Genomic DNA, 19,679 nt, shown 5'->3' with positions numbered 1-19,679 from the left:
TTGGGTTCGCCAACACTATTCGTCGTACTCCCTTGTTTGAGATTGGCGATCTTACGATAAGTCGTAAGCGTATAAGTTGCTGGAACATATTTCTTACACAACTTGCGTTTAAGAGAATCCCAAGATGATAATTTCCTTTTTCCAGCACGAGCACGCCTTGCTTTCAAACTCTCGTACCATAGTGAAGCCCCTCCACTAAGTCTTAGAATAGCGTACTTGCAGCGTTTCGTGTCATCCAGAACTTTGAAATCAAACATTCGTTCGATTTTCCGTTCCCATTCGAGGTAGTCCTCGGGGTCCGTGCCTCCCGTGAATTCGAGTAGTTCACTCACTTTGAACTCTTCAATGGTTTGTTCTCGTCTAGGCATCCACTTGGGATCGTTTTCTTGTAAATTCTTTAAAGCCCTTTGAAGATTCTCAAGAAAGTTAGGATCGCTGAAATCCATATTTGATGTTGTTTGTTTGAAATTTCGAAACTCCTCTTTTTTTTTTTTTTGATGGTGAACAGTACCGAGTGAACAGTGATTTTTTTTTTTTCTCTTTTTTGTTCAATCTGTGCCTTAAAGATCCAACCGATTAAACCTCAACTACCTCGCCGAGTTTAATCTTTGAATACCAAGCGCGTTGGATATTCAACTATCAATTGATTGGGACCTCCTTAGGACCGTCTTGATTTTTTTGGGGTGATCAAGAGCCGAAGCTCTGATACCATTTGAAGCGTATACGAAGCGGCAGACTTAATTGTGAAATCAAGTGAGACGGAAGATCCGAATGCACTAGGTGCAACCCGACCAGTTCGTGTCACTTGGCGTGATATTGGCGAAGCGGAAGTCTTTTTGTTTTGTTTTTGTGTTTATGTTGTGCAAGAATAAAAGGATATTTGCTTCGATTTCTTGTGAAGAGATCGAACCAATGGGATATTTGCTATCACTAGACCTATAGCGATAACAATGGGGAATTACTCGAAACGCGTCAAGTAATTCAACTTAAATCATGAGCACGTCCTTAGTTCAAGGCAAGACTCGAAAGCATCGACTCTTTGAAAAAGATTGAAACACAAGTTTCTCTCTCTAAAAGGTTTTCTTAATTCTTGGATGATTTACAAATGAGGAGGCTAGGTCCTTATATAGGACAAAAGCCTTGGCCTCCAAGCAAGCATTTAATGCTAGTTTGTAAGTTCTAGGATGAATGAATACATAGAACTTACAACCTAGACCTTTTTGTCAACTTTTATTCAAACTAGATTGAAAATGCAAAAAAACTAAGTAGGAATTCCTCTCCCCTTGGTGCCGCCACTTTCCTCTCTTTTCTCTTGTTCCCACACGGCTTTCCTCTTGTTCCCACACGGTTTCAAGGTTCTCGCGGGTCTTGAGCTTTAATCGCACATATTTCCTATCTTTTATTTGAGCCCATCCAATTTTGTGTGTGAATATGCATTACTTGGGCGTGGTTTTGCTTGGTCCTCTAAATTGAGCACAACCTCTTTCATGGGGTCGATATTCGCATCAGGTCGTTTATTAATCGTCCCGCCATACGCATCAAATTCTCTCCCTTAAAAAAGAATTGTCCTCAATTCTTTGCCTCAGTATGCCGGGATCAAAGATGAATATTATAAACCCAAACAAACCCGAGCACATAGTCGAATCATATTTGATGCCTCCAGGATCGTAACAAATCGGAAGTTAGATTCAAACTTGATTAAGAACATGAAGCAATTTGCGCACCCCGTTGATCTCTTCTTCAACTCATCATCTTCAATGTAGTCTTCATGTTTATCCATCTCCAAAGATTTGAAATTGTAATGATTATTGTAAGTCAAAACCATTTTGTGCCATCTTTGCTTGCGCTTTACTTTCTTGTGATTTCCTTCCCACCACCTTTTATGCACAATTCTACCAACATCCAAATAGTGGTTGCTTGAAACAACAAGATCATCATGAGCTTCCATGAAAATTGACCTCAATAATAAATTATAGTTCCCACCATGTAGCTTCTTATCAATGTATTTGTCAATTGGTGATTGATACGGTTCTTTGACTTGATATGGTTCCCACCTCCGTATCACATCCTGCATGACTCTTCGCATTGGGGCCAATGAAAATGCTCTTTGAGAATATCTACAGTTTTGTTTACCCCGAAATGTCCTCCAAGTCCACCTTCATGAGCTTCTCGAATAAGGAGTTCCCGAGTTGGAAGTTTTGGAACACAAAGTCTATTACCTTTGAAGAGGAAACCATCTGGAATAATGAACTCATCATGAGTTCCGGACTTGCAAATCTCGAAGGTTTCTCCAAAGTCGGGATCATGCTCGTAGTAATCCTTCAATGCCTCAAATCCAAGTAATCGGACATCGAGCACGTTCAATAATGAGTACCGTCGTGAGAGAGCATCGGCCACCACATTACTCTGGCCACGTTTATACTTTGATGAAAAGTGAAAGGATTGTAGGAACTCCACCCACTTGGCACGCCGTGGATTTAACTTTTGTTGTCCATTGATGTGCTTTAATGATTCGTGGTCCGAAGGTAGGATGAAATGACTCGGCCAAAGGTAATGACTCCAATGTTGAAGAGCTCTCACGATAGCATAAAATTCTTCGTCGTACATCGAGTAATTGAGGCGGGCTCCATTCAATTTCTCAGAGAAATAAGCGATGGGTCGCTTTCCTTGTATTAGTACGGCTCCAATTCTAACACCGCTTGCGTCACTTTCTACCTTAAATGGTTGAGTGAAATATGGGAGTGCCAATAAAGGTGCCTCGCAAAGTTTTTGAATAATCGTCTCGAACGCCTTTTGAGCAGTCGGGGTCCATATGAAGGTTCCCCTTTTCGTACACTCGGTGATAGGACTAGTAATGGTACTAAGGTCCCGAATGAACCTCCGATAGAATGATGCGAGTCCATGAAATGATCGGACCTCTGTGGTGGTCTGAGTAGGCCATGCCTTGATTGCTTCAATTTTGATTGGTTCCACCGGAACCCTGTCTTTAGATACCATATAGTCGAGAAAGATGACACTCTCGACCCACAACGACCACTTCTCCTTCTTTTCATAGAGTTTCTGTCCTCGAAGTATGTCGGACACCTCTCGAAGGTGTAGGGAATGTTCTTTCTCAGTTCGACTGTACCCCAAAATGTCATCCAAATAGACGATAACAAATCCGCTCAAGAAAGGTTTGAGTACCTCGTTCATGAGTCGCATAAAAGTACTCGGAACATTGGTCAATCCGAATGGCATGACGGTCCACTCGTACAACCCATGTCTAGTCTTGAACGCGGTTATCCCTTTCTCTTATTCGCATTTGGTGATAACCACTCCTCAAGTCGATCTTAGAAAAGGTTTCGGATCTATGTAACTCATCAAGCATGTCGTCAAGCCTTGGGGTAGGAAAACAATATTTGATAGTTATGTTGGTCATGGCTTGACTATCAATGCACATTCGCCACATCCCATCCTTTTTTGAGACAAGTAGAATAGGGACGGCACATGGGATCAGATCTTCACGAACATAGCCTCGATCCATTAGCTCCTCCATTAGTCGTTGCAAATCTTTTGTTTCCATTGGGTTTCATCGATAGGCCGCTTTGTTCGGTAACGAAGCTTCGGGAATGAGATCAATTTGGCGTTCGACCCCTCTAATAGATGGTAAACCAGCGGGTAGTTTCTTGGAGAAAACATCCTTGATTTCCTCATCCGAGATTGGCACAAGATTAGGATTGTCTTGAGTTGCATCGTCATAACTTGTACGATCACTTTTTTCCATGTGAGTTTCGTCATAAACTTCTTCAAATTCTTTATCAAAAACAATTGGTAGATTTGGATCAAATAAAGAAGTACCTCCCGCATGAGGTTCATCCAAGTTGGAAAATATATCATCTTCGATCACATCTTTAATTTGATCATCATCACTCAATGGCTCCATAATCTCGCCCTTTTCTTTTTCTTCGAGATTGAACACATCACCCAATCGTTCCTCCTCATCAAACAACTCATCCCGACAAGCAACGCGGCGTCTCTCCGGTATTCAATCGTTCATCTGGACACGCGCTTTGATAGTGCCCAAACCCCGGACACTTTAAACATCGTACTTTGGAGAGACTTGTTTCCTTAGAATCGGGCGCTCTTGCCGCGGAACTAGAGGTGGCAGCCGACTTGGGTTCGCCAACACTATTCATCGTACTCCCTTGTTTGAGATTGGCGATCTTACGATAAGTCGTAAGCGTATAAGTTGCTGGAACATATTTCTTACGCAACTTGCGTTTAAGAGAATCCCAAGATGATAATTTCCTTTTTCCAGCGCGAGCACGCCTTGCTTTCAAACTCTCGTACCATAGTGAAGCCCCTCCACTAAGTCTTCGAATAGCGTACTTGCAGCGTTTCGTGTCATCCAGAACTTTGAAATCAAACATTCGTTCGATTTTCCGTTCCCATTCGAGGTAGTCCTCGGGGTCCGTGCCTCCCGTGAATTCGAGTAGTTCACTCACTTTGAACTCTTCAATGGTTTGTTCTCGTCTAGGCATCCACTTGGGATCGTTTTCTTGTAAATTCTTTAAAGCCCTTTGAAGATTCTCAAGAAAGTTAGGATCGCTGAAATCCATTTTTGATGTTGTTTGTTTGAAATTTCGAAACTCCTCTTTTTTTTTTTTTTTTTTGATGGTGAACAGTACCGAGTGAACAGTGATTTTTTTTTTCTTTTTTTGTTCAATCCGTGCCTTAAAGATCCAACCGATTAAACCTCAACTACCTCGCCGAGTTTAATCTTTGAATACCAAGCGCGTTGGATATTCAACTATCAATTGATTGGGACCTCCTTAGGACCGTCTTGATTTTTTTGGGGTGATCAAGAGCCGAAGCTCAGATACCATTTGAAGCGTATACGAAGCGGAAGACTTAATTGTGAAATCAAGTGAGACGGAAGATCCGAATGCACTAGGTGCAACCCGACCAGTTCGTGTCACTTGGCGTGATATTGGCGAAGCGGAAGTCTTTTTGTTTTGTTTTTGTGTTTATGTTGTGCAAGAATAAAAGGACATTTGCTTCGATTTCTTGTGAAGAGATCGAACCAATGGGATATTTGCTATCACTAGACCTATAGCGATAACAATGGGGAATTACTCGAAAACGCGTCAAGTAATTCAACTTAAATCTGGAGCACGTCCTTAGTTCAAGGCAAGACTCGAAAGCATCGACTCTTTGAAAAAGATTGAAACACAAGTTTCTCTCTCTAAAAGGTTTTCTTAATTCTTGGATGATTTACAAATGAGGAGGCTAGGTCCTTATATAGAACAAAAGCCTTGGCCTCCAAGCAAGCATTTAATGCTAGTTTGTAAGTTCTAGGATGAATGAAGACATAGAACTTACAACCTAGACCTTTTTGTCAACTTTTATTCAAACTAGGTTGAAAATGCAAAAAAACTAAGTAGGAATTCCTCTCCCCTTGGTGCCTCCACTTTCCTCTCTTTTCTCTTGTTCCCACACGGCTTTCCTCTTGTTCCCACACGGTTTCAAGGTTCTCGCGGGTCTTGAGCATTAATCGCACATATTTCCTATCTTTTATTTGAGCCCATCCAATTTTTTGTGTGTGAATATGCATTACTTGGGCGTGGTTTTGCTTGGTCCTCTAAATTGAGCACAACCTCTTTCATGGGGTCGATATTCGCATCAGGTCGTTTATTAATCGTCCCGCCATACGCATCAAACGCTCATCAGTTTCACGAGCATGTTTCAAGGCTTCCCGTAATTGATGAATGAATTCTGGACTGTTGAAATCCACCGACATAGTTAAACAAGGATCAAGAGCCGAAGCTCTGATACCACAAATGATGCGAATTGAGCAGCGGAATTAAGGACGTTTTGGACAGTACAGAGGACTGTTCGTACTAGGTACGCGCAGACCTGGAATTGTTTGATTAAGACAACAAGAACTGTTAAAATGACGGACTGTTTTTGGCGAACCGAACGTACTAGGTATGACCCGTTCTGATTTTTGTGAATAAAAGGGATAGTGTTTGAATAAGCAAGACCTATTACTTGATCAAGGTGAGAGAGACCAAGACCTATTGATCTACAACTCGATAGTTTAATCGAAATCGCGTTTCAACCAAACCAGTTTTGTTTCTAAGCAAGAAACGATTTTTACACAAGTGTTTTGTTGGTAATTTCTGGATGATTTTATTCAAGCAAGTGAAGGCATTATATAGCCCTCCAAATGAGCCGTCCATAGCCTAGCAAAGTGAAGAGTTTATCATTTACTCTTCACTTAATTACAATCATTAAACAACTAGTTCATTGAACTTAGACAAACAACGATTTAAGCTAACATTTTATTGTGAACATAATCTGAAATGTAAAGCTAAAAACGTGAAATTGGTCCGTCCTCCTTGGATTGCGTGCCTTCCCTTTAGCTCCCATGTTCCACACTTAGTAAATTAACAAAAGAAGGATAATTGTAGCTCCTAGGCTGGAAATTACGGACCAACATCAGACCTTCCCTTTGAGTGTTCATAACCAACTCGTCTAGTCCATCAACTAACTCCGAGTCATTAGCTTGGTTCGCATCAAATACGTAACTTGAATCCCTTAATTCCAACTTAAACATAAAATTATGTAAAAATCAAAATTTTCAATTTTCAATATTCTATATAAATTTCTAGAATCTGGAAATGACAGATTTTTAAGCCCAAAAATTTAATTTTCAATTATGACTATTTAAAGTTCCTATTTATCAATTTTACAAAATAAAATCAATAAACATCCAAATCAAACGAAATATGACATGAAACTTTAGATCTGATGTTCATATCACATATACAACATTGACAAAAAATTTAAGGCCATAAAATTTATTTTAGCTATTTTTGCTACAATAGTCACTATTTAAATGATGTTTACATCTAAAAATCATAAATCATGCAAAATAAAACTATTTCATCTCAAAATTTACATACAGTGTGTAAATATTGCACGCGACAACATACTAAAATTTCATGGGTAGGGAAGAAGTCTAACAATTTTTGACCAAAATACCTCTATTTAATCCATTTTTATCATGTAAAAATCATAAATCATGCAATATAAAACACTTATATACGAAATTTTACATACAATGTGTAAAATATACATGTGAGGTCGTGTAAAAATTTCAAAGTCAGAATCATAGTCTAACTAATTTTAGTATTTTAAGTGTCATTTTATTCAATAAAATGTAATAAAAACACTAAGAATCATATTAAAGAGCAATAAAATACCATAAATTATCAAAATAACGTAAAATCAATTTTGGACCAGAATGTTATTCATGCAAAAATATCGTGGCATTTATCCTCATAAATCACAAATTTCTAGTTTTATATGTTAACATTTTAACTCGGAAAAACAATAACCGATTATGCATGCAACAACCATTGCTCTGATACCAATTGTAAGATTCATTAACCTCTTATTAGACACTTAAATTTAGTTTAGTCATAAACTAATAATATCTTATGCATGCATAACAATAACCGATCTACTTACAATGAGGGCCGAAATGGGTATACTAATTGGTCTCCTACCAAATTAGTCTTCGTAAAAATCCGAGTGCTCCAAGGATGAATTTAGACCCAATATTAGAATCTACTCCTTAAGGATTTGTACCAAGATAACCCACTTAATACTTTTACTAATTTGTTACTAGAAATTAGTATAAGTGACCTAAAATTGACACTAATATTATATTTCATTACCTCTAGTAATGGTGGAATAATATTAGAGATATGTGAGTTTTTCTTCTTATATCTTCTAAAACTATTAGAGAGATGTTCTAATTATCAATTATGATAATTGTGTAAGAATGAATGATAAATAAGAAGAGAAAAACTTCTTATCTTTTGCATAGCGTGGCCGGGTGGGTAGAGGGAAGAGTGCCCAATGCTTTTTCAAGTTTTGTTCTTCTCTAGATGTAGGCATGCAAGCCTATGATTAGTAGAGCATCATTATGTTCTCTCTAATTAATAGAACAAAACACAACCAACCCCTACACCCTCCATTTACACGGCACAATGGACTTAAAATGGTCCATTTTAGGTTTGTCAATTGTCAATTTGTATAGTGTGATATTTGAGTCATGTTACTAGACATGTAATTAAATAATGCATTTCTAACTTATTAAAAATCATTATATATAAACAAAATAAATCACATACAAAATTAACTAGTAATTCACAATTACAAATACTTAAACTGGGTCATAGTATTATAAATCCCAACAACTTGCATTTATAATAAGCCATTCATTCTTATTTTAATTGTTTAATAAACAATAAATAAACCCCAGTAATAAAACAATTTAATTACTTAGTAGGAATCTTTTTTTAATCGAATTACAATAAGATACGTATTATCACTCACAAAATCATTAGTTCAATTTTAAGGAATTAATTAACTTGTATCATCATACAATTAATTAATTAATCAATTAAGAGTGTTACCCTAGAGGTATGACCTTAAGGGATCAACTGATCACCACCGTCATATCACAGTAATGTCAAACTCTAGTTAACCAATCATTACCGATTAATGTGGATCAGTTGGCAATAAAATATTACTTTCCCTCATGCAATCTTAATATGAGATTTAAACATGTGATCGCATTATTGTCGAGAACACATACTCCAACGCCCGTCTTCAACTTCGTCCAACAACAATGACAACAAAGATGTTACGGCTGATAAGCTAGCCATCCTGCACAAGGTCACCCTGGACCGTGTCGAGACCCGTATCAACACCCTGGAAAACAAGGAAACTGGAGAACACAACACTCCACCTTTAACTGAAACTGAGAAAAGGCTCAAACTTTTGGAGGAACAACTCCTAGTCCATGGTAACAACATCCACCCCGAAAACAATCGAAGATTCGAACCCATTGGGGATCAACTACCCGACAACTTTACCTTGACTGATGTACCCAAATTCAAGGGAGTGGAGGACCCACTCAATCACATTCGGGCCTTCAAAGACTACATAGCCATAAAGGGGGTCAAACAGGAGCTCTTCACCTGAATCTTTTCATCATCCCTGGAACCGATCCCTCGCCAGTGGTAGTACTCCCTCAACCTGAAGAACCTTACTACCTAGGACGAGATTGCGGTTGAATTTGCTAAACAGTATGCCGACAATGTCGAAATCTAGGCTAACACCCCTACTCTTGAGGTCTTGACTCATAATGATAAGGAAGGATTCACAGAATTCCTAACCCGTTGGAGGATAGTAAGCACTCAACTGGTCAGTAAGACGAGTGAATCAACTTTGGTAGAGAAATTTGTCAACAATCTCCGCCCTATGTATGCCAACTTGCTGAGATACTAAAACATCAAGACATTCCAGGATCTACAAATCCTTGGAACCCGCATCGAAGACGACCTCCGCAAGGGTGTCCTAGGCAAAACCACCGGTAGAGGCTATCAGGGATCTACATCAACCGGATCTCGCCCCTATAGTCAAACAAACAAAATCGATGAGGTCAACCTCCTCGAGCCAACCGCGAAAAGAGTTGAGCGCCCTCAAAGAGTATTCACCAACCTAGGGTCAACTTATGGAAGCGCCCTAAAAAGGTTTATGGACCAAGGGAAGCTACAACTGATTGGAGCCACGCCGGATCCCTCTGAGGCTAAGAAGACCCGTTTCTGGAATCCCAATGCTTACTGCCAATACCACCAGAGGAAAGGTCATGACATAGAAGCCTGCTTCAAGCTCAAACACATCATTCAAGACATGATCGAGAAAGGGGAATTACCTTTGCCTCCACCAAGAAAACCAAACAACAAGACAAACCCTTTGGGAATCCATGCTATCTCTAATGACGAGCCAACCTTAGATTGCTCACACCTCATCTTACCAATTGATGACGAGGTGAATGCCTTGGATAAGGATACCTTGGACGGGGTATTCGTAATCAGCGCCGCAACCATGCTCGCCATGTTCCAACTAGTTGAGGAGGCTATAGCCAGTCTCTCAGAAAGGATTACTCGGCTTGATGACGCTTACCGCCGTTTGATTTTCAATCCACCAACACCGCGCCTGAGGGAGGGTCCTCCAAACACCCGAAACTACCCTCACCAGGAAGGATTGCTCCCGCGACCATTCTGGCATGAACCCCGCAATAATCAACCTCACAAAAATTACCCTCACAAAAAATACCCACCAAGGAATACCCCTCCAAGGTACCCTCAAGATCCCGAAATCAATGGTATCTGGAGAGACGACGCAGAGGATGTCTATATGGTTCCGGGAAAAGGGAAACATGCAAAAGAGATTGGTCATTTACCTGGTCCGGACGCCCCTATCAAAACCCGAACAATTCAACACTCATTCCAACAACGAATGACCAGGTTGTCCCGGACACGGACACCTAACCAAAGGTTCCTGAAAATCAATACTCAAACAACTGCAAAACGCAAAGGTCGAAATTTCAATTTGGCAACTGATTGCTACATCCTTCGAACATCGGCAAGCTCTACTACAAGCCTTGGGAAAGTTGACAGTTCCCTCTACCTCTTCTCCTGAAAAAGTGGTGGCACACATGACAAGGGATGTCCTCGACCTGAACAACCCGGTCATCTTCTCTGATAAAGCTATCCCTCCATTCAGAGCCAACCATAACCTGGCCCTATACATCACCGTATAATGCCTCAAAAAGAATGTGCCTATGTTTCTAGTGGATGTCGGTTCTGCGGTTAATATCTTCCCTTCTAAGCCAGCTCAAATACCTGAAATCAATCTGCTCCCCAATTATTGGTTCATCACACGTATTTAACGAATACACGGTCAACCCAACGGTTGAGTAGGAATATCTAAACAACAAGAATAATTCAACGATAAGACAAATTAATTAAATCAATTACTCAGTTCCTGTTTACAAAGCCAACCATCCTCATTCTCCGACACACCCTTGTATAAACTGCCACCCCTGGTCCAGTTTATCCAGCCATAACAATCTCCGAGACACCCTTTTATATACCGCCACCCCTGGTCCGGTTCTTCAAATATAACCCGCCACCCCTGGTCCGGGTACTCACACAACGACAATACCAATATGCAATACGGATAATAATATTTAACAGATGAACAATAATTATTAATCATCCAACATCCAACATCCCGCTCTCAATTATTATTTAACAGATAAAGTACAAATACACATTCAAGTTGAATAGATAACCTACCTCAGCGGCAAATCCAATAAAGCAGTCCAATAAAATAATAAGAAATACTCAACTTCAAAACTGTCACCTAAACGAAATATTATAATTTAATTATTAATTATTCAATTCATTATGCTAGTTTAATTAATTACAATATAATTTAATTAATTATTTTCCCCGAATTAATGATTACGTAAACCTGACTTACTAACTAATTAAATAAAATAAAACACTCATGCACATCCCCACAAAACACACGTGAAACCTGTGTGAAACAAACACAACCAACTCAGCCAAACACGGCAAAAACCGAGTCCCAAACCCCTCACCAAAAGCAGCCTATTGCGACACCCCTAGCCACCGACACCACCACCGAATCCTACCACGCTCTAGCCTGCACCACGGCTAATCCTGACAGCCCTTAACCATCACCTGAAACCTCTTATACAGGCCGTGAAATCGCGCGCTAAACAACCCCGAAAACCCGACACGAAAACAACAAAACCCGACCAATTCACCACCCTACTGCCACCATGACCACCTGTGACCACCATCGTGGTCTCCCTTGACCCACAGTGGTTCCACCACTTGCTACAACCACGCACGACCCACCAGACGACTCACAACCCACATAAACAGCATAAACCCGTGAGAACCACCACAACCCGACAACTCACCACACCAACCACCACCTCAAGACACCCCGACACCACCATTAGGACCTACCCCGGCCGACTTAGCCAACCACCCAGGTCCCATGTTTATTCGTCAAACACACAAGTCACAAGCCTCGTCTTAAATCCGCGGCAAGCACAACTTTAGACGCCAAATTCACCACCCACGGTGGACGACAACAGCCACGATAGGTCCCACTGACATCCCCACGGTCAAGGCCAAATAATGATGGTAACGGCACGGTTTACGGTGGTCCATACGGAGCTTAAACGTTAATTTAATTAAATACTACTATATAAATATAAATTAAGACGGTCTTACCTTGAAGCAACAATAATTGGATGAATTCTCTTACTTTTCTCCCTTAGATCTTTCTCTCCCTTGCCTTAGATCAATTATTGTGTTTTTATGTTTTTGTAAACTTATGGGTAGGTATAACATCTTATTTATGTAGATGTGGGAAGGAAAGAGGGAGGAAGTTTCCTTAAAGTAATTATCTTTATTTTCCCTTTTCTTTTTAATTACTCCCATATTAGTATTAGTAATAACAAACAATTACAAACCCGACTACATATCTAATATACACGGCCCACATTATTTCCATTTCAAGTATTATTTAATTATTTTATTACCGTCTTACAATTTATTATTTAATTGATTAAATTATTAAATATCAATTTACATATTTTAATATAATTCTACCGTCTAAAATACGGGGTATTACAAGAACTTAATCTCTTTTCCGGAAACATTCTCACATTTATGCCTGGCCCGATGTTTTATCTCCTCATTCCTGGCCAGATCCAATGGAAATAAGGAGATAAGGGGCAATTGTTGGGCCAAGATTTGCCCTGCCTGATCAGATAAATGTCAGGTAAACATTATCAGGCTTGCTTGGATGGGGGCTACCCCGGACACAATATCTATCATTTAGACAGGCACCAGGCAGGAGGGAAAGGCAAGTCAGGCCGTCCTATCAGGCCTGACTTGAAGGGATATATATCAAACACATATTGGGTATCACTTGAATACATCGGGCAACAATTAGAATGCAATAAAGTGGTTCCTACTTTCACGGGAGACCTATTCAACACACCTACAAAAGAAAAGAAGCAGTCAACCAAAGAAAACATGAGGATGAGCAGCTGTAATGTCAAATACCCACTTCCGGTTAAATAGGGCACAAGGACTATTAACTAGGAACGTTCATATGAATATTGGAGGAGCCGTTGAAGATTAGGGGAGGCCACTATAAATAACAAAGGGAAAGAAGACAAAAGGATATCAATGACTTACTCACTTACTCTCATTTTGTTGTATACATTCTAGTCAATTCTACATACATTCTTACTTATTAATAGCCTGACACACTAATTCCCTGTCAGGATACAAAAAACTATAGTAAAAATCCCTCCAGGCTTGGTGCCCGTGGTTTTTTCCTGTATTCCCAGGGTTTTCCACGTATAAATCTCTGCATTACATTTTATTGTTTATTCTTTACTTATTTATCGTACTAGTGAAGCATTGTTTATTGAGTTAGATCACCCTGAAAAATATTTCCCTGGCAAGACAATACGTACATGTAAAATCTTGCTAAAACAGGTGGGTATGCACCGTTGAGCTTATAATTCAAAATGGCTTGGTACCAAGGCTACTCTCGATTTTCGTTTTCATCGGTAAGAAAGTGTACATAAGCTGGTTCAGACCGTCGCTCAATGCACGGTGGCATTTCTATCACGCTGTCAGGCATGTTGATCAACGATGCATGTTTCGCTAGAGCATCTGCAAACTGATTTTCTTCTCGAGGTAGATGCAAGTAGACAACTTGGTCGAAGAATTGAGCTACTTGATCTATCCTGGCTTGATATGGTACGAGACTTTCACTCTGGATTTTCCAAGATCCAGTAATTTGATTGATGATTAAAGACGAGTCGCCATGGACTCAGAGTCTCTTGATGCCTAAACTGACTGCTGTTTTTAAACCGATGAGGCAGGCCTCATATTATGCCGCGTTATTAGTCACCTCGAAGTCGAGTTTGACAGAAATTTGTGTATGCTCGCTTTCAGGAGAAATGAGCAACACTCATATACCATACCCTCTGAGATTGGAAGCCCCATCGAAGTAGAGATCCCACGATTCTGCATTAGGGTGTCGAATATCTTCATCTGAAAATGACCATGTATCTTTTAGTTGGGTATCATGGATTGGGTTGTCTACGAAGAATTCGGCTACCGCTCGTCCTTTATTGACCTTCAAAGGTACATATTTGAGATCGAACTCTAAGATCATTAAAGTCCACCTTACCAAACGCCCAATTAAGACGGGTTTTTCGAAAATGTACTTGATAGAGTCCATCTTTGAGTACCCTTTGACGTAATAGCTAAGCATATAATGACGTAGCTTTTTGGGTTCCCACACAAGAGCAAGGCATGTCTTTTGGAGCGGTGTATATTTGGTCTCATATTTCAAGAACTTCTTGCTAAGGTAGTAGATAGCTCTTTTTTCTTCCCGACGGTTTGCGCGAGCATAGCCCCCATGGTTGTTGATGTGACTCATATTTGCACATATTTAGTCCCCGAACTAGCCTTTTTCCTATGCTTACTCGCATGTATTAGGGTCATTTGTTATCTTTAGCTTCCTACTTTGCATATTCTTTGAGGTTTTGTGTCCTTGGTAGGAGAGGAATGCTAACCTTGCATATATGGAGCAAAACAGAGCTAAATGGATCACATCTAACGACCAAGCAACAAAGAGGACACCAATACTAAAGGCCTAAGTCAATAAAACAAGTATTTGGGCAATGATGAAGGACCCCCAAGGCTCCTCAACGATCCCCACGGATCTTGAGGCACCCAATTGAAGAAGAAGACAAACTGACCTATGAGAAGGGCGTCCCAAGCTCAGCCCGAGCATCCTAAAGAACAAGATGGGCGTCCCAAGACTCAGCCCGAGCGTCCCACAAGCAGGACGGGCATATTCCTTTACAGCATGGGCGTCCAACAGGGGCAGGTCGAGCGTCTCTTTGAGGGACTTGCAAGGCGTTAATCTTCATCTTAGGGACTTAATCGTCATTTAAGCCCTTAGTTACCCTAATACTTTTACTTAGTATAAATACCCCATTGTATTAGGAGATTAATAACCAAGATTTACTATCAAGTTTTAATCAAGTTTTATTAGTGTTAATCAAGTTATATTACACAATTCAATCTTAATCACATCTTAATCATTCCTTTATTATTCAAGTGTTCTTAGATTTAGTTGGTTAATTTGAAGACTATTTGGGTTTACTGGAGAATTGGCAACTCTTCATCATTCATCAAGTTTTCTTCTATTATTCTTTGCTTATTATTTGGGTCATCCTAAGTTGGTACAATTCCTTTTACCCTTTGCTTTATTATTGTTTATTGCTTTAGTCATCCATCATGTTTAGACTTGTTAATGTGATTGACACCCTTATTAGCATGTTTTCCATGATCATGAGTGAGTAGTCTCCTAGCTAAGGTTAATAGGGGATTAGGGGAGTTAATCATGGGGTAGATCTTTACTTAATAAGTTCATATGATTGCTTGCTTATTGTAGTTTCAACTTATGCACATGTTATGCTTGATGTAATGCTTGATTGACAACCTAGCCTTAATCTGTTATCCATTCGACAAGACTTGTAAGACATAAACCAACTCAAGGCTTGTTAGACCATGCATATAGTTAAATAGGGAGAATTAAGTCAACTTGTAGGAGCTGTAAAGTCTTGACCAACTCGGCTCCAAGGCCCAAAACTTCCAGGAATTGTAAGATATAAACTAACTCGATTCCACCACAACAATAATTTGCTTGCATCTATGAAACTTGTTTTTGTGATCTCACCATGATTCCCTTATGAACCCATGATACCCTAGTACCTTAATCAATTGCTTACAAACCCTATTTACTTAACTTACTTTGATTTACTTTCATTTGTTTACATTTCCTTTATTAAGTAGTTTAGATTGTAAACCTCAAACTCGACCCAAATTGTGACACCCTATGACATAGCTTTTTACAACCGGTAAATAAATAAAATACCCGTCCCTTGGGATCCGACTTTTACTTACAACACTACTAAGAGTATTTTGTTGAGATTATAAATAGTTTTTTGATTGGTAAGCTTAGACGACAAAGTTTCAACCGAATAAAAAATGGCACCGTTTCCGGGGACGGTGTTTAATTGAATTGTTTTCATTTGTTTTTTTTTAGTTGTGTTTTTCTTAACCTTGGGGAAGTCAAACTGCTCAAGGTAGTTTTAATTGTTTTCTAGTTGTTTTATTTTTGAATTTCTAGGAGATCACAAGGTGGTCTTTTGCCTATTGATCCCGAGATTGAAAGAACTTTGACGAATATTCGAAGAACCGTTAGAGGGACTTCAACAATTATGGGTATTGGAGAACTTGTGGACATTGGTATTGTCCAATCGGATAGTGTTGAGTTTACCAACCATTTTGCAAGACAAGGAGAGAAAAACCCAATTCTAAACCAACCATAAAATCAACCTACAATGCCTAAATTTTCATCTCATTCCGTACCAACCGAGAAGAACCTACCAAATGTTACTTCAACACCATGCCATTTGACCCGTAATTTCATTGCCAAATCCGCATTCATACAATTAGTTGAGAGAAGTCAATTTGGAGGTATGCCTAGTGAAGATTCTCATCTACACATGGAGACTTTTTGTGACTATTGTGATGAAATTTCCCAAACGGGGGTGACTCAAGACCAAATTCGATGGGTATTGTTTTCTTTTTTCTTGATCGGAGCCGCAAAGCAATGGTTAAAGAGCCTAGACAAGGCCACTCTGGAATTGATTCATGGAAGAAGTTAGCACTTGCCATTTACAAGAAGTTCTACCCTTCGGAGAAGACCAACATGTTAGGAGCCCAAATCATCGGGTTCAATCAAAGAGATGAAGAGTCTCTATATGAGGCTTGGGAAAGATTCAAAGATACTTGTCGCTCTTGTCCTCATCATGGACTAAGCGAGTGGTTTCTTGTTCAACAATTTTAGAATGGGTTGTATTAAGATTCAAGGAATGTGCTCAACATGGGTTCTAATGGAAGATTCACCGAGTTAGATGACAACCAAACTTGGGAAAAGATAGAAGAGATGGCGGTTCACAATTCTCAAGATAGTACGCCAAGAAAAGCTATTAGGGACATAAGACACGAAGTTGACTCCGTCACACAATTGAGTGCCGATTTAGGTGCCCAACTAAGCTCCCATATTAACACAATGAACTTGAAAATTGAGAAAGCCATAGACAAGATGAATGATCATCCAAGCAACATCAACATGTCAATGCCATGGTGGCAACATCTTCTATTCCAAATGGAGTGTGTGAGAATTGTGGAACTTTGGGACATGATCAACAAGAGTGTAGGGGCACAAGTGAGCAAGTAAATGCTTTCCAAGCATACAAGAATGGCACCCCTTACTCCAACTATTACAATGAAAACACCAAATTTCACCCAAACTTCTCATACAAAAGCTAAAATGTTCAAAATCCTCAACCAACATACACCCCTAATCCGATGAGAAATCCTACCCAAAGACCCTACTTCAACCAAAACCAACCCTCTTACAATCAATCCAATGACCAAGCTTTTGATGTTCAAAAAGCATTCCTCCAAATGCAAAACATCCAACAAGATTTCTTTGCTCAAATGCAAAGAGATAGCCAAGCCAAAGACACTACCATAAACAATATTCTTGTTCATACCAAGATGTTGGAAACACAATTGTCCCAATTGGCCTCTTCAAGTTCCCAAAGGGAAAAAGGACAATTACCTCCACAAGGTAATCCTCCTACAAGACATGAGACCATCAATGCCATTCACTTGAGGAGTGGTACAAGATATGAGGGACCTAAGGTGCCAATTGAAGAGGATATTATTGAGAAAAGTGTCAAGCAAAGGGATGTGATGGAACCATTGAGGAGAAATCCTAAGCTGGTAGAACCACCTACCAATGAATCATAAAAGAAGAGAAACGAAGAGAAGGCCAAAGAGGTTAAAAAAGAACCTATTGTGATTAGACTTCCGTTTCCAAGCCGCCAAGCCAAGCCCAAGCTTGATGAGAAACTTGGAAAGTTCATGGAGATTGTGAAGAACCGAGAGGTATCCATCCCATTCACGGAGTTGATCAACCATGTTCCTGCCTATGCAAAATACATGAAAGACATCGTTACCCAGAAGAAGTCCATAAGGAAGTTGGAGACCATCGCTTTCATGAAGATAAGTAGTGCAATACTTCAAGGTAATTCCCCACCTAAGCTCAAGGATCCGGGAAGTTTCTCCATTCCATGTACCATTGGTGACACCACCATCAACAAATCACTATGTGATCTAGGTTCAAGTTTGAGTGTCATACCGTATTCGGTATGTGAAAGGCTTGGAGTGGGAGAACTCAAGTGCACTAACATGGCCCTACAAATGGCGGACCGAACAATAAAGAAACCACTTGGAATATGGGAAGATGTTCCCGTGAGAATTGGAATGTTTTTCATACCGGTGGACTTTATTATTGTTGATATGGAAGAAGATTCCAACATTCCAATCATTCTAGGAAGACCATTCCTACACACCTCCGGAGCGGTGATTGATGTAAAGCACGGGATTCTCACACTTGAAGTTGGTGGTGAAACAATCACCTTTAATCTTGATAATACTATGAGAGCTCCCAACTTGCTTGAGCCATGCTTTATGGTTGATCACTATAGTCGGGGAGGTGACAAGAAGAAAGTGGAATCCCCATTCAAAGGACAAGTGAAAGATGGAAATCTTAAAGAGAAGGGTAAAGACACACCGCCCAATTGGAAGAAAGAAGTTAATAATGTTGAAATGGCTCTACTCGGAGAGCATGGAATTTTTCACAACAAGAATGAGAGCTTGCAAAGCTCACCCATGACAAGTATCAATGGAGGCCTCATTGGCCATGACAACAAGGAAGAAGAGTTGCTCTTTCTAGCTCATGATCGTCCCAACATAGGGAAAGAGGTAAGGGAAGTATGTGGTATATGGGATGACGAATTTGACGGATTGGTTAACCCATACATTGGGAAATGCTATGACTCTAGACTAAGGCTTTGTAGATCCTTGTCACCTCTTTGACTCGGGCTACTACATGAATTAACACAGCAATGTGCCAAGGTCTATGCAAGACCTCTATCATGACAATGAACAAGCCTTTGACTACTTCTACAAGGCGTTGAGCAACATCAACAACGCCCTTGCTTTACCTCCTTGACACCTCTGAAGAGAAGGAGAGTTTGGTGGAGTCCTCCCTAAACAACCATTTTTAAATATTCTAACATCTTAACTTGCATTTCATTTGACTTGTACATTATTCAATTTTTTCATTGTATTTTATATGCTTTGTTGTAGAATTTTTGTAGCATGAGACCAAGTGAGGGAGGGATTTTAATGTGTTTTGAATGTGTGATGATCAAGTGTGGGGAAGCAATTGCCTAGGCTAACCAAGACTTTGTAGTGAAAGATCATAGATCCTAATTAGACACTCTAACTAAATGTCAAATTATCTCATAATTTGTGTTTATGTGATCTATGTAACATTCATGCAATATAAAAGCATATTAATATAAAAGAAGAGGAAAACGATTTTCCTTACATTGAGAAATGGTAGTATTTGGGCACAACCAAGATCACCCATCTTGGTTGTTCTTGAGCTTAAAATAAATGGCAAGATCCTCCATCTTCAAGTGTCCAAAATAGAACACCTCCTTCTTAAGCACCCAAGAACTTACCCAACAACATTACTAATATTAACTAGAT

At 39.7% G+C, this 19,679-nt stretch overlaps 1 pseudogene; it reads right to left on the bottom strand.

Moving 5' to 3' along the window:
* Positions 1-16,766: 16,766 nt before the first annotated feature.
* LOC141636840 (small nucleolar RNA R71) lies at positions 16,767-16,865 on the bottom strand (annotated as a pseudogene).
* Between the last annotated feature and the right edge of the window lie 2,814 nt (positions 16,866-19,679).

The sequence above is a fragment of the Silene latifolia genome, chromosome Y, assembly GCF_048544455.1.
Source record: "Silene latifolia isolate original U9 population chromosome Y, ASM4854445v1, whole genome shotgun sequence".
NCBI classification, from domain to species: Eukaryota; Viridiplantae; Streptophyta; class Magnoliopsida; order Caryophyllales; family Caryophyllaceae; genus Silene; species Silene latifolia.
The sequence above is the reverse complement of the archived record's forward strand: the minus strand, read 5'-3'. Positions and strand labels throughout refer to the sequence as shown.